This window comes from Dreissena polymorpha, chromosome 8 (assembly GCF_020536995.1).
Source record: "Dreissena polymorpha isolate Duluth1 chromosome 8, UMN_Dpol_1.0, whole genome shotgun sequence".
NCBI classification, from domain to species: Eukaryota; Metazoa; Mollusca; class Bivalvia; order Myida; family Dreissenidae; genus Dreissena; species Dreissena polymorpha.
Genome location: NC_068362.1, coordinates 22,151,522 through 22,165,669, shown reverse-complemented (window position 1 = coordinate 22,165,669; position 14,148 = coordinate 22,151,522).

Sequence of the window (14,148 nt, the reverse complement as noted above, 5' to 3'; positions counted from 1 at the left end):
TTAAAGTAAGTATAACCTAACTGGACCCCATTGGAAATAAGCTTTCGAGCTTTCATGGGCAATCCTAGGCCTTTACATTATAATGTATACGTAATTTCAGTTTGCATACTAAATTCCACTAAAGCTGTGAATGTGTTTATATAATATATCAAATTACTAGTCTGTGCTGAAAATCTGTGATTACAAATACATGTGACATGTTAAACTGTGATAATCAAGCACAATTGTATATTCCATTAGAGTATAATTTAATCATATTTTAAGCGTGAGGCAATTGCTGATCTGGGGTGGTATTCCAGTAGCTTCTTATCTTGTGGAAGTTTCCTTAAATAATAAGTTTTCACTTAAAATAGCAGTTTTTTCCTTAATATTTAAGAAATTTCTTAAGTGGTATTCCATAAATTTCTTATATTAAGAAATTCCTTAAAATTGTTCGTTTTTTCCTTAAAATTTAAGAGACAAAATTATTCCCTTAAACTCGTCCTTAAAGTTAAAAACACAAACGCGTCCATTGTTTATTTACGGTACCCATTTATTTACACGTATTTTAATATTGACGTGCAATTTTGGAGAACATTTTATAAAGAGCGATGTTCTATTGGTAAGTAGCCTCAACAACTCGAGTTTATTTATAGATAGTCGGTTGTATCCGCTTGTTAAATCAATACTGTGTTGTGATAAATGCACTTTGTAAAACTGTGAAAGTTATAAATGCGTTATGGTTTATTGCGAAAATAACGTTTCCCATCGTTCATTATTCAGGAAAATATGAAAAACATCTCAACATAATGGTTAGATATTGTTGTAATGATGGTGTTTGTAAGTTAAAAAGACATTGGAATTGTATATTTAATTTTTCTTCAATAAAATTACCCCACCCATTTTGAAATGGTGGTTGATAATAATACACGTTATTGTGACACGCGTTACGTTTTTGTACAAAGATTGGGAGGATTTAACTGCCGTGTATTGAAATTGTGTGATTTGTGATATAACTGAAGGATAATGGATATAAATGAATGAATGCATTCTCAGAAAGTGACGTGCTTTACATACAAGTAAGCACTGGCACTTCAGAGAATTGTTCAAAAACTCCATTGGATTTTAAATGAAATGCAGGTAAGTGATTTATATATTTTATCGTTATTTAATAATAAAGTTTAATTGTCTTTTTTTGTAGACAATCATGCAAGTTAGAGAAAATATAGTTGATCTTCTTACAAATGGTCAACTATTAGAACGGTACAGATTTGATAGAAATGGGTTGATGTTTCTGGAACAATTACTTGGCCCAAGAATACAGCCAGCAACTCACCGACATAATAGTCTCTCTGCCATGGAAAAAATCCTTTTGACCTTAAGATTCTTGGCCACTGGTGGCATACAATTGAATGATGCCGACATACACAATGTTTCACAGTCCACCGTTTCTAAAGTAATTAACGAGGTTACACAACAACTTTCATCTCAACGGTTTGTAAACAGATTTATTAAATTTCCAACCACCATTCAAGAGCTAGATGTTCAGGTAGAACATTTTCATGGAATTGCCCGATTTCCAAGAGTGGTAGGATTAATTGATGGAACTCATGTTCGAATAAAGGCGCCATCAGAAGATGAAGCAGTGTATGTGAATCGAAAAGGTTTTCACAGTATAAATGTTCAAATTGTCATTGATGCTTTTGACAAAATAACAAATATTGTTGCACGTTGGCCTGGAAGTGTGCATGACAGTAGAATTCTCAATAACAGTGGTCTACGCCAGATGTTTGTGGACGGGCATATTCCCTTTAGAGGCAGATATCACATTCTGGGCGACAGTGGATATGCATGTTCAGAATGGCTGCTTACACCATATCTGAATCCACAGCCAGGTAGTCAGAGTGCCTACAACAGGTATCCATTTATAAAATAGTTGCTGATCTGTTCCCTTCAAATCTAATTTAAGGTGATACTCTTTCTGAAGACTTGTTTTATCTTGTCGCATTTTTGCGGTCATTATCATAGTACAATCTTATTTCATATTATTTTATGACAGCTTTTATACCAAAGCTTTAGATCAGCAGCAATCTCACACAAACTTTTAATCTCACAAATACTTCTTGTTAAAATTGTTATGTAAATTTGAATGATAACTTGTATATTGTTTTAAACCTGAATAAAATCAATCAATCACATGTTTTCATTGGTAATGAAAGCATGAAAGCATAGGCGGATATGTTTGCTTGTTTGAAACTACAAGGGACCGTTCTACAATTAAGAAAGAAAATAATATTAACAATAATAAGAAGGAAAATATACTATTTTATGATATATGAAATATTTATTCTAAGATATACTCGTTATTTAAAAATAAAAAAATATTTTTTTTTTTAAATAAAATTCTTACCACGTCAACCAAACTAAAAAAACGTTCAACTAAAGGGTAGTTGTGAGTAAACAAACACACTATATACAAACTATTAGCAGCTGCTTAACACTTACCAATTACGTTACCACATACAAGTAATTATTCCAAGGCAACAAACAATGTGTCACTATCGTTAGCAGCTATTCTTGAAACTAAATGGAAACTCGACATGGATTAAATCACGTTTTCGCGGTTCACTTGTAGTACAATACTAGTTATTGATATAATTAAAGGGATTGACAGTCATTATCCCGCACAGCCTTCATCTCATAGGTTATCGAACTGCACTCAACTCAGTCTTCAGCGCAGAAAACAGTGTCGGAAGTCTGCACTAGAGACAATCATACTTTCATGAGTTATTGAGTTTTGCGATGATGTATTGGTATTCGTTTCGTACTTTATATTAAAATGATTCATATTTCGAAAAATGCTGGCAGCTTTAGCTATAAACAAATCCATCATTTCATAACATATAAACACAATATTTCTTGTTTTCGAAATAACCATATATTTTACAGGCGAAGAAACTCTAAAGTTAAGTGCTGCAAGGTAAGGGAACAATACAAGACCAACAATTATAATGAACAGCCTTACGCATACACTATGATATTGTTATACTACGATATCATATAGTACCACATAATTCTTGTTTGTGCCAAAGCAACACAATTTAATGAGCGGAAATCCAATAACGCATTAAACGAGTCCGGAATGAAATGAATCCTCATACGTGAACGTGTGTGCTTTTGAATGATGCGTTTGCATAGTTCGTGTCTACGCATATTGCATACAGATTATTTGTGTACGTTGTTGCAATCACGAGAAATATGAATAATTTTGTTTTAAAAAGATATGTCATTCTGATGACTTAATCGGAGCCTAGATGCTTTGGACTTCTAGTGGGACCTTGACATTTCGACGGTGTGACAGAAAGGGATGGCACTTTTTGCTTTTATGGTGTATTTTAGTTTAAAGACAAACTTTTAAAAATAAAAATAGGGTTTAGGCAGAAAGGTTCGTCCCTGCTTTGCCTGTGCGAGCATTGACAATGTCCTTGCGATTTCCAGTTTATGTATATAATGTGTGAGACGACAAAAGTAATTGAGCATTAATTGCCCTATTCTTTTATTTTTAACAATATCAAGATACAACGGTCTTTCATATACTGGTTTTTGTTCGTCAAATAAAAAACAAATGTGAATTAGATGATGTGAGATTTTTAATCAAGTCTCGTGATCTCGTTACCTGTTTGTTAGTAACAGGATTTTAATTGTTATATAGTGAGATTACTTTAGGGGGGGGGGGGTTTCTACACCATTTAACATAGACTAAGATTGCACAAACGCAAAAAGTATTTCCTAAACATAAGTATACGTTATTATAGGCCGCAATTGAGTAGCAGATACATTTTTCGTATTGAGGCCTCGGGGTCACAGATGCAATCAACAACATGTTGTTCTTAAGGTCTTTTTTTAAAGTCATCTCGTTCTGGATCTTCCCAGGAAAAAACGCGATAGAGTTTCTGTAAGTCCAATGTTTTGATGTGATCGATGTGAAATAAATAGCTTTACACTGAATAAAACTTAAATTCAAAACAAACAGGTCACGAGTACTATTTACATGCTTAATCATGTATATAGTAAAGACAGACGAGTAAGAATCGTTTTCAAATTGCAAGCGCTAAACAGGTTGAAAGGATCTAAAAAAGGGTCCCGTTTTCAGCCAAAGACTGAAAATTATTGAAATTAAATTTATTTTAAATTTAAATTTGAAATAATAAGGAAGACAATATACTTTATAACTAGGATGAGACCTAGTAAAGAAGTAAAACGACGTCCAAGTAGGGTTATCGACATAGAGATCAAGTCACACGGGTGAACTAAAACGCAATAATGCTTAATAATTCTCTATTGATGAGTTGATGCATAATAAATATAGAAAATCGAACAATAGGTATATACTTTATAATTAGGGACGTATTTTGTTTGTAAAATGCTTTGCGGTTAGTGTTTTAGAATTGTCAAGGGAACCGGAACTTCTCGGACCAAAAGCTTACATACTTGTCATATTGCTTAACTATGAAAAAGTCCCTAACGAATGTGAAAAGCGCTTAATGATGTTTGCATGTCTTTGTGTATAGGCTTTACACAATTTTACATGTGTCAGCTGGCTGTTAGCTTGAGTAAGGCACCTTTCAAGAAAAAGGCATATTTAACTCAATATTTCATATTTTCATAAGACAGTATAAACATCAACTAGATTAAAAAGGTTTGGTATTTAAAAAAAAAATATTGATGTGGACATATTGTCAGTTAGATTGCAAAATGAAATATTTTAACCTTGTCAATAATTGCTGAATTCTTTGCATTACAACATACACTTGCAAATGAGGAAGCTGTGGTTTGATTAACACTATACATTTAGCCTTTAATTCACTAATTCACTAAACACAAAATAAACATTTAAAGCTTAACAGAATTTAATAAAAATGCAACGTACCTCTGTAAATGTTTTTACAATACCATCCACACATTTTCATAAATCATATGCAGTTGTCGATGGCACAATATAACTTTAAATCACATATTTACACCACAGATACATGTTAACTACGTACTACACGGTATGAACTTTTATTAAATCACATTTTAATTGACAATTTAATCACTTATTAGATATAACATGATATGAAGAAACGGAGGACCTGTTCAAACGTGTAATGCGATACATATGTATTGCACTTAAAAGATGCTGGATCTGCAATTAATACAACAGACTTGTATTCAGATATCTGTTTGCGTTATCGACTCTGACTACATTACTCACAAACCAGTTTAAAGTAAATTTAGGACACTCATTACAATAGCAATGCAAAATAATATTAGAATTTCTTCAGTTTTCGTCAAATATTCATGAAATTCATGTTAAAGCATACAATCCCCGGAATGCAACCTAATAAATTAAGAACACAATTTCCGTCTTATGAAATGAACACTCCAAAGTGTATCTAATGTACAGACTTGCATCATTCAATGTCTATTTTATTTAAATATTATAATGCAATAAAGGTCATTATATTCAAACATCACCTGTATCGAAAATATATAAATATAGACATAAATATATGTAACATAAATAAACTCAATTCAACTTGCCTGAGAATGCCACTAACATGTTTACATGTTTTGATCTGCACTTCAGTTTCTCAGCCTTCATCAAACACATGAATATGAACACGAGGTTATGTTAAATAAAATAAGTTAAACTGTCTGATAATGATAATTAAAGCGTATCTTACTTCAATGAAACTACCAGGATTAAGCCGTTTCTGACACGTTTACGCGTGTTTATTGTGGTTCAATTTATAATTCATTATATCTCGAAAACGTATACATGGAAGCAAGCACGTTAACAAACCCATACTAATTGTTGAGGACATTCTACAAGGCATTATACATGGAAACTCACGAGTTATTAATAGCCAAATGACGCGCATGACCATGTATTGTTGAATCAATGTTTCAGTTTCACTTTATTTGCATTCGGCAAAATATTTGCCTTTGGTCATTTACAAATACAAAAAAAACTTTGGCAAAACAATCATATACATGTATACAAATACATTTTTATTGAAGTTCATAGACACACAAGAAAGAACACAGCAGAATATTATATAATGATCAGAGAACAGTTAGGTTTTCAAGAGCATTTTGTCTTAAACAGAGATATTCTTTAATATATTTGGCAATATTTTACATACATTTTTACTTTGTGTTGACATTAAAATAATATAATTATTTTTTTTAACAGTAGGCCATGAACTATTTCCAATATATTTTGATCTTATACATCTATACTTTGAGCAACATAAAATGAAATGATATTCTGATTCTACAGCATTTTGATTACTTAATTTGCACAATCTATTATCTAGTTCTATGTTATTATACCTTCCTCATTTTATCTCTAAACTATGGGAACATTATCGTATACTTGTCAATAGTTTTCGTAACTTGTCATTAGTAATAACATCTAAATATTTTTACAAACAAAATTCGGTTTTATATTTGCAATAACTATCAAGTTTTTGCATTGCATTAATACTTTTATGCCATTCTTGTATAAACTGAACTCTAATTCTTGATTTCAACAAACTGTGATAGTGAACGTTATGATCGAACAATAATCTGATATTTGCATAATCAATAATCAAATGCATTGTACGAAATACCGTTACTGCCATCGTGGTTACACATAAAAATCCAGAGGGCGACGATGCGATATTGCGATAGTACGACGGTGACAATGCGATAGTACGATGGCGACAATGCGATAGTACGATGACTACAATAAGATAATGCGATAGTACGATGGCGACAATGCAATATAACAATGGCGACAGTGCGACAATACGATGGCTACAGTGCGATAATACGATGGCGACAATGCAATAGTGCGATAATACGATGACGACAGTGCGACATTACTATGTCGACTGTGCAATAGTACGATTGCGACAATGCGACAATGCGATAGTGCGATAATACGATGACGACAGTGCGATAATACGATGGCGAATGTATGATAGTACGATGGCGACAATGCGATAATACGATGACGACAGTACGACAACGCGATAGTACGATGGCGACAATGAGATATGACTATTTCGTTGTCGCATTGTCGCCATCTTACTGTCGCATTGTCGCCATCGTATTATCGCGTTGTCGCATATTTGTCATCGTACGATCAAATTGTCGCCATCGTACTATGGTATTGTCGCCATCGTACTAACGTATTATCTCATTGTCGCCCTCTGGAATCTAATGTGTAACTACGATGGCACTAACGGCATTCCGTAATTGTTTAACTACACTATCATATGCATGTGGCTCATTATGACCAAGCCCGCATTTGGAGATTTAATCACAAGCCTAATAAGGTCAGAAGCAAATTTAATATTGGAATAATAAATCTCCATAAACAATACTTGGACAGAAATGCTTATTACCATCAGCATTTCCTGTTTAAGGCAATTTACCAGTTGTGAGTAATAAGCTTGACATTACATGACGATACATTTAATTAATTCAGTATACAAAGCTTGGCACTATTTTTGCGATTCAAATTAATAAAAATACAGATATAGGTCGAACACTATTTATATTTACTTTTAATTAAAAATACAGTAAAAACATGTATCACCTTAATACCTTTTGACAAGAATGCATCCGACATCTTATTACGATTTCTCGATTATCGTAATTCACCTCAGAAAGATGCAGAACTACAAATTACATGAATATACGAAGTATGTTTACGCGATATAATCAAAATCAGTTGTCTATTATAATTCAAATGTATCACGTTTCTGGCGTAAATATGTGCACTTAGTAGTGCTTAACAAGCTAACCCAAGGGACTATTGACATACTCATCGCCGTTATATGACTTCAATTATGTTGACAACGAAATGAAACCAAAACAAAGAAACTAAATGAATGCTTTCACGATAACTAGGACAAATAAGCCGAATATGTAAACAATGTATTTTTTGCTGATGGTTATCTGTATATATTATAAAAAAGCCAAGACGTTAATCTATTTGATCATGTTGCACTTACGTGTCTGCGTTTTGTATTAATAGTTATCAAACTAATTTAACACAGATGTGACCTTTCCGACTAGATGAATAACGGAATAGTGAAAACATTGGCAATAAATGGTATGCAATTTGCAGTTTATCGAAATAATGTATAGAAATCAACGTATTTCCGTTCTTGAAAAAGAATACTTGTGCATACAAAAAGCTCTTATTAAACATAACATAAACGTTGATGTTAATTTCGACAAGTTTGTTAGTACTTGTAAATGTTACATGGCCTCTTACTGACCCCATACTTTGAGTAACTGGGTCAGTATATTAATATTAGGCAAGCGCATAGAGTAAGTCCAATATAAAGTTAATACCCTGTATCACACAATGCGGGGTAAGTAAGAGGCAACATAACGAAATATCAAAGCGAGTACCATTCTTTCTCCAGATCATAAGTAATATCAGTAGAAAAGCTTGCTATATTGTATTTTTCAACTTCATCTTATTTACTTCAATGACGTCATTCAAGGTTTACGATCTAATATGGAAACATAACTGACCTAGAACAAAACATGATCAGCATATGATTTTGCTTGACCAATGAAAACCGATTATTATTACCGACGTAAGAATACAATGAATAGCCTTAGAACTGTGATTAAACAATTATGTTAAGAAATGTTTGTAAACATCAGCAGCATGGATAACAGGCCTATTGCACACGAACATGTCACATACCGCTTACTTTATTCAGAATACATATAAAATATATAAAACACATGGATATAAAAGCGATTCACTTATACATGCTGAGTTTAAATCCTTATCAGAAATATGACTGTTTATGGTTTAAACCTAAAGGTAAGATCGTAAGCATTTAGTACGGTTATCCCCACAAGTATCTGGTTCTGTGACACAGACAAGAGTCTAAATCTGATAGTTTACGTAAGTCTACTATATATACCGTTTGGTACAACATTTTGGAGACTTTTCAAGTGCAAACGATAATTCCTTTCTTTTAAATACATGTTTTTATATACACTTGGCGCTAGAAGTGTTTCCGAATTTGATATCTTTTTTAAAAAGTCAGCAAATAAAAATGTAATCGATCGTACTTTCCTCAGGATATTTTTTTTCTTACATTAACATATTTTCCGTCGAAACTGTAAAAAGTATATTGAACTGAACATGAGTTTTGGAACGAGTTCAGAATATAATACAGAATATGATATTCACATAATATGCTCTCTGATTTTGAAATTTAAGTTTGATACATAATAGTCTTTTGTGGTAAAGAAATTTTGCCAATGTAAAATAGGGGCAATTAGCTGAGGTTGAAGTTTAATTCACACACTATCAATTTTTAATATTAACCATTGTAAAAATATCTGAAAAACTGAGCGCTAATAGTAGGCCAGCAGAAGTCATAATATAGGCACAAGTGTTTACTTATATGCCGTTTCTAGCCTCGAATACGTTTTCCTTATGTCCAATATTAGTTCTGTTTCCGGCATTACTAGCAATGATAACCGATGCTGCCTTGATAGTATTCAATCTAAACCGGCAACAATATACCAGTGGTAACTGTAATTATATGAGCTTTATCAATTACAACTGACATGGACTGTCAGGCGGGTAAAATTAATATCATCCGTTATATGCCAGCTAATGAACGGAATCGTGCTTTGGTTCAGATAATGAGAACCTGCATTTTATACGCTATACTTTGAGAAACAGTCGCTCAAAACTGAGCTTTTAATATAAATGTAGTAAACATCACTTCAGACATACGATATTTCATAAGACAGAAAATATATTTAGAAAATGTGTTATCATATCTATAAAATAAATGCGGACAAAGTGCTATACACTTGTTTTTTTATTATTTCACGTCAAATAATCTTATTTATAACAGCGATCTGTGCCCTTTTTTATTTAAGTTTTAAAATAACAACCTGCGGTAATGCACGTGTACTTTACCTATCTCAACACGAAATGACTTGAATACACACAGGACGTATGTTTAAACTTCCCTCTGGAAACGGTTAGTCTGAATGTTCTCAAGATATAGTAGTACATATCCTATTTTAATTGATATTTAAACGTGAGTAAGTAGCATTTGTAGCTTGATTTACTTAAAAGACAGTGAACCTTGACCTAAATTACTTGTTTCAATTTTATAGCTACAACTAACCAGATATTCAGTAAAATCTATTCCGCACTAATGAAACCGCAATTGAGAATAAAATGAGTTCTTTAGATTGGGTGGAAGTGAGGTAAACACGCTATGCAGACATTAGATGGATTGCTTACTCTGATAATACCTCAGTTTATTATACACATGAAATAAAATCTCAAATTAAATTGCTACGTGTTTAATGCTTTTGAAAAAATGAGAAATAGCATTTACATATTGAAGTGAACACTCGAAATAAAATACAACTTTTTGCCACTTGTTATTTATTATCCAAATACAATTGTATAGGCACTGTAGTCACGTTTTCTTGACAAAATAAGAAAATAAATAATGTTTTATGGTTATTTTAAGTACATGTGAGGGTTTAAAAATGGGAGAGGGCAGTGCATAATTACATTTAGATGTATAAAAAGTTTGCAGAAACCTTGTGTTATGCATCTTGTTTATATTTTCATTGAAGTCATTCCTGTGTTAAAAGCAATCGGAACTGAACAACAACCACTGGTAAGTAGAACTTTCACAATACACACATGTTTCCATGTAAAGCCTTCGGTACAGGCTTAAGATACGTTAGTCAATATTATTTATGCCATCAAGATATTTGTTTGGAATTTAAAATGTTTGCATAAATTTCACTGGTGGAACACTGAATCACTGAACAAGGAATATAGTTTATGGCTATGTGATTAAAGCTAAATGCGCTTCTATATATATCGTTGTTTTTTTTTTATGTTGCATTTCCACCATACATAATAATTAATTACAAGTTCAGTCAATATCACAGACATGCTATGTGAAAGAAGAGAATGTTGTTTGCTATTGTATTGGCCTTTCTGTAAATGGATTTGTATTTATTTAAATATCTTGATATACATGTCCAATGTTTTTAGTTTCATTAAGATTTCACTTTGCTTCAAACAAAACATGTATAACATAGTGATCGTGTGAGAATGAGCATTTTTGAAATAAATGTCAATTAAAAGTCAATAATAGCATTTGCACTAAAGGGACTATGTATTTTAGAGATGTTCGATCAATCAAAACCATTATTTCTGCATTAAAATAACTGCAGCTTATATAACGACCGATGTTATAATTAGCTCAAAGACTGCCAAGAGGTCAAACATTGTTGATGCGGAAAATAAAACCACAATATGAACTGTGGAAGACTGTACCTTACGATGCATGTATCCGTCTATTTTGGATTTAAAGAGCAATGTTTTAAGCGAAGAAGCAGAATATTATTGAAACATCGATTGAATCGATATGTGATGCTTAAAACAATAAATAAGATGTATCACATATTTATGAAATATAATGCCTTAAACTACCTTAAAATACCAAACTTCGCAATGTTGTAATAGTTGTTTGAGAGCATTGAATATTTGATAGTTAATAATAGTATAAAAACGATGCATACTGTTTTCAACTGCAACTATCGACTTCTAAACTACAATCTCGGGTTGATAAAATATAATTTTGTTGTACGATTTCATTGGATTATAATAGCGATAGCGACTGTCCTGTTATATGTAACTTGTTTCAGTATATTACGCAATACTTATAATGGTGTAGTGTTACGCAGGTATTTTTACTTCAAAACATTAACTGCCTCTAACGACAAATTAAGAACGCGAACAAAATATAATTGCGTGTGTTATTTTACAACAATCGTCGTTGCGCGTGTAATGGAGCAATTTTCATTCCTGTTGTGAAGGAAGAACTGCTTTTGTTCTACTAAATTATGCATAGCCGTTTTCTGTAGCTCGACTGTTTGATGCATGATGATTAGAACTTGAAGTAACTAACGCCAAAACATTTCGAAATGCTTGATTGACTGTTACTTGTGTTAGAGTATAAGAGGTTCTATTAATGAAAATCTGAATCCATCAAAACAGCTATGATGTTATATAACTAATAAGTTTGTAAACCATTACCTGTTAATACAAGGTCATGCATTTGTTTCTATTTACATACGTTTAAAGCCACACACCTTGAAATGAAATACATGTAAATAAATACATATAGATGCAATTTTACAGTGTGCAAACTTGTCTTTAAATCTATAGCCTAGTAAGCAAGTAATTTCTAACTTTTTTTAAATTTTAAAACCGAACGTACGATTTATATACTTATACGTATATTTCGACAAACGCGATTATTTTTAAGTTTTAAAGCGCAAAATAGACGGATTTCTACTTTGTAACCACCAGACATATTCGTATTGGCATAGATACAAGTAAATCTATAGCCTAGTTACCAAGTTATTTTTCATTTTACAAACGGTATCGCTTTTAAAACCGAAAGCAGGATTTCTAGACGTATACGTCTATTTTGACAAACGCGATTATTTGTAGGTTTTAATGCACACACAAGACGGATTTCTACATTGTAACTACAAGATATATTCTAATTGACATAGATACAATATGTTTCTTATTTATACTTAAATTTACTATGCCATGTAGTTCATTTCAAGGTGTGTGGCTTTAAATTCTAACACTCAAAAATATATCTAACAATTTATATAAGGAGCTACAGACATTCTAGAAAATCCTGTTAATGTGAACTCAGTATACAATTTACGAATTTGTTGAGCGTTTAACGATATTACACTTTCTGGAATAACGAAGGGACATTTGTAGTTAATAGATTTCTTGAAAACTTCAACAACAAACACATTAAACATGTTTTCATTTGACTGTATTGAAAACATAATATAAACAATTTTGCCAGTAGTGTTACTACCTTTTAAAATGTTTAAAGCGTATACATAGAACTATTTCGGTATTTTACAAATTAAAACAAACAAATGTATAAACTATATAAAATAGATTAACTAGATCGCAAAACCGCTGTTGCTTCTTAAGTGCTAAATGTTAGTACTAACTAATAGTTATAACATTTATAATCAGAATGTCAACATTGATACCTTAACAAATTATGGAAGGAAATGTTTCTTGTTTAAAAATCCAAGGAACCGCTTTACAATCCAGAAAGAAAATAATAATAAGGAGAAGAAGAAAAAGATAATATTAGTCTGATGGTAATTTTGTTTACACGCATTTTTATTCTCAGATATACTCGGTATTTGAAATCATAAAATACAATTCTTACCACGGGAAATGTTAACCAAACTAAAACGCGTTCCTCTAGATGATATCTTTGAGTAAACAAACAAACTATATACGAACAATTAGCAGCTATTTATACCACTTACCACTAAAGTTATTCCAAGGCAACAGACACTATCACTATTGTTACCAGGTAGATAAATGGCAACTCGACACGGATAAAAGCAAGTTTTCGCGGTTCACTTGTATTACAATACTAGTTATTTCAATAATAAAAGGTATTGACAGTTACTAGCCGGCAAACCAAAATCTCATAGGTTATCGGATCAATCCTAAACCAAATGCGCTCAACTATGTCTACAGCTCAGAAAACAGTGTTTGAATTTTACTCTAGAGACAACCATACTATGATGAGTTATTAAGTTTTGCGATGATGTAATGGTATTCGTTTCGTACTTTATATTAAAATGATACATATTCCGAACTATGCTTGCGGATTTTGCTATAAACAAATACATCATTTTATGATATGAAAATGCACTATACATTGTTGTGAAAATAACAAGTGGGTGCTTGCAGAATAAAATGTTTTGTCGTTTAAAAGCATGCCATATAACGTGAGATGGCACTCGCCTTTAACACGACCAGGCAATTTGTAAGCCAAAGGCTATCTTACACAAAACCTGAGCTCATCTAATAAAAAAGGTATCAACTGATAACTTGTTTAGGATCCAATATATTATTGTTATCTACATTTTAAAAGAATACAATACTTAAAAAGTCAGTAAGTTTTCGAAAGAAAGATAAATTAATTATGAGTACATTATACAAAACTATTGTTTTATCGTTTGTTCTTGCATATATTTTTTTCG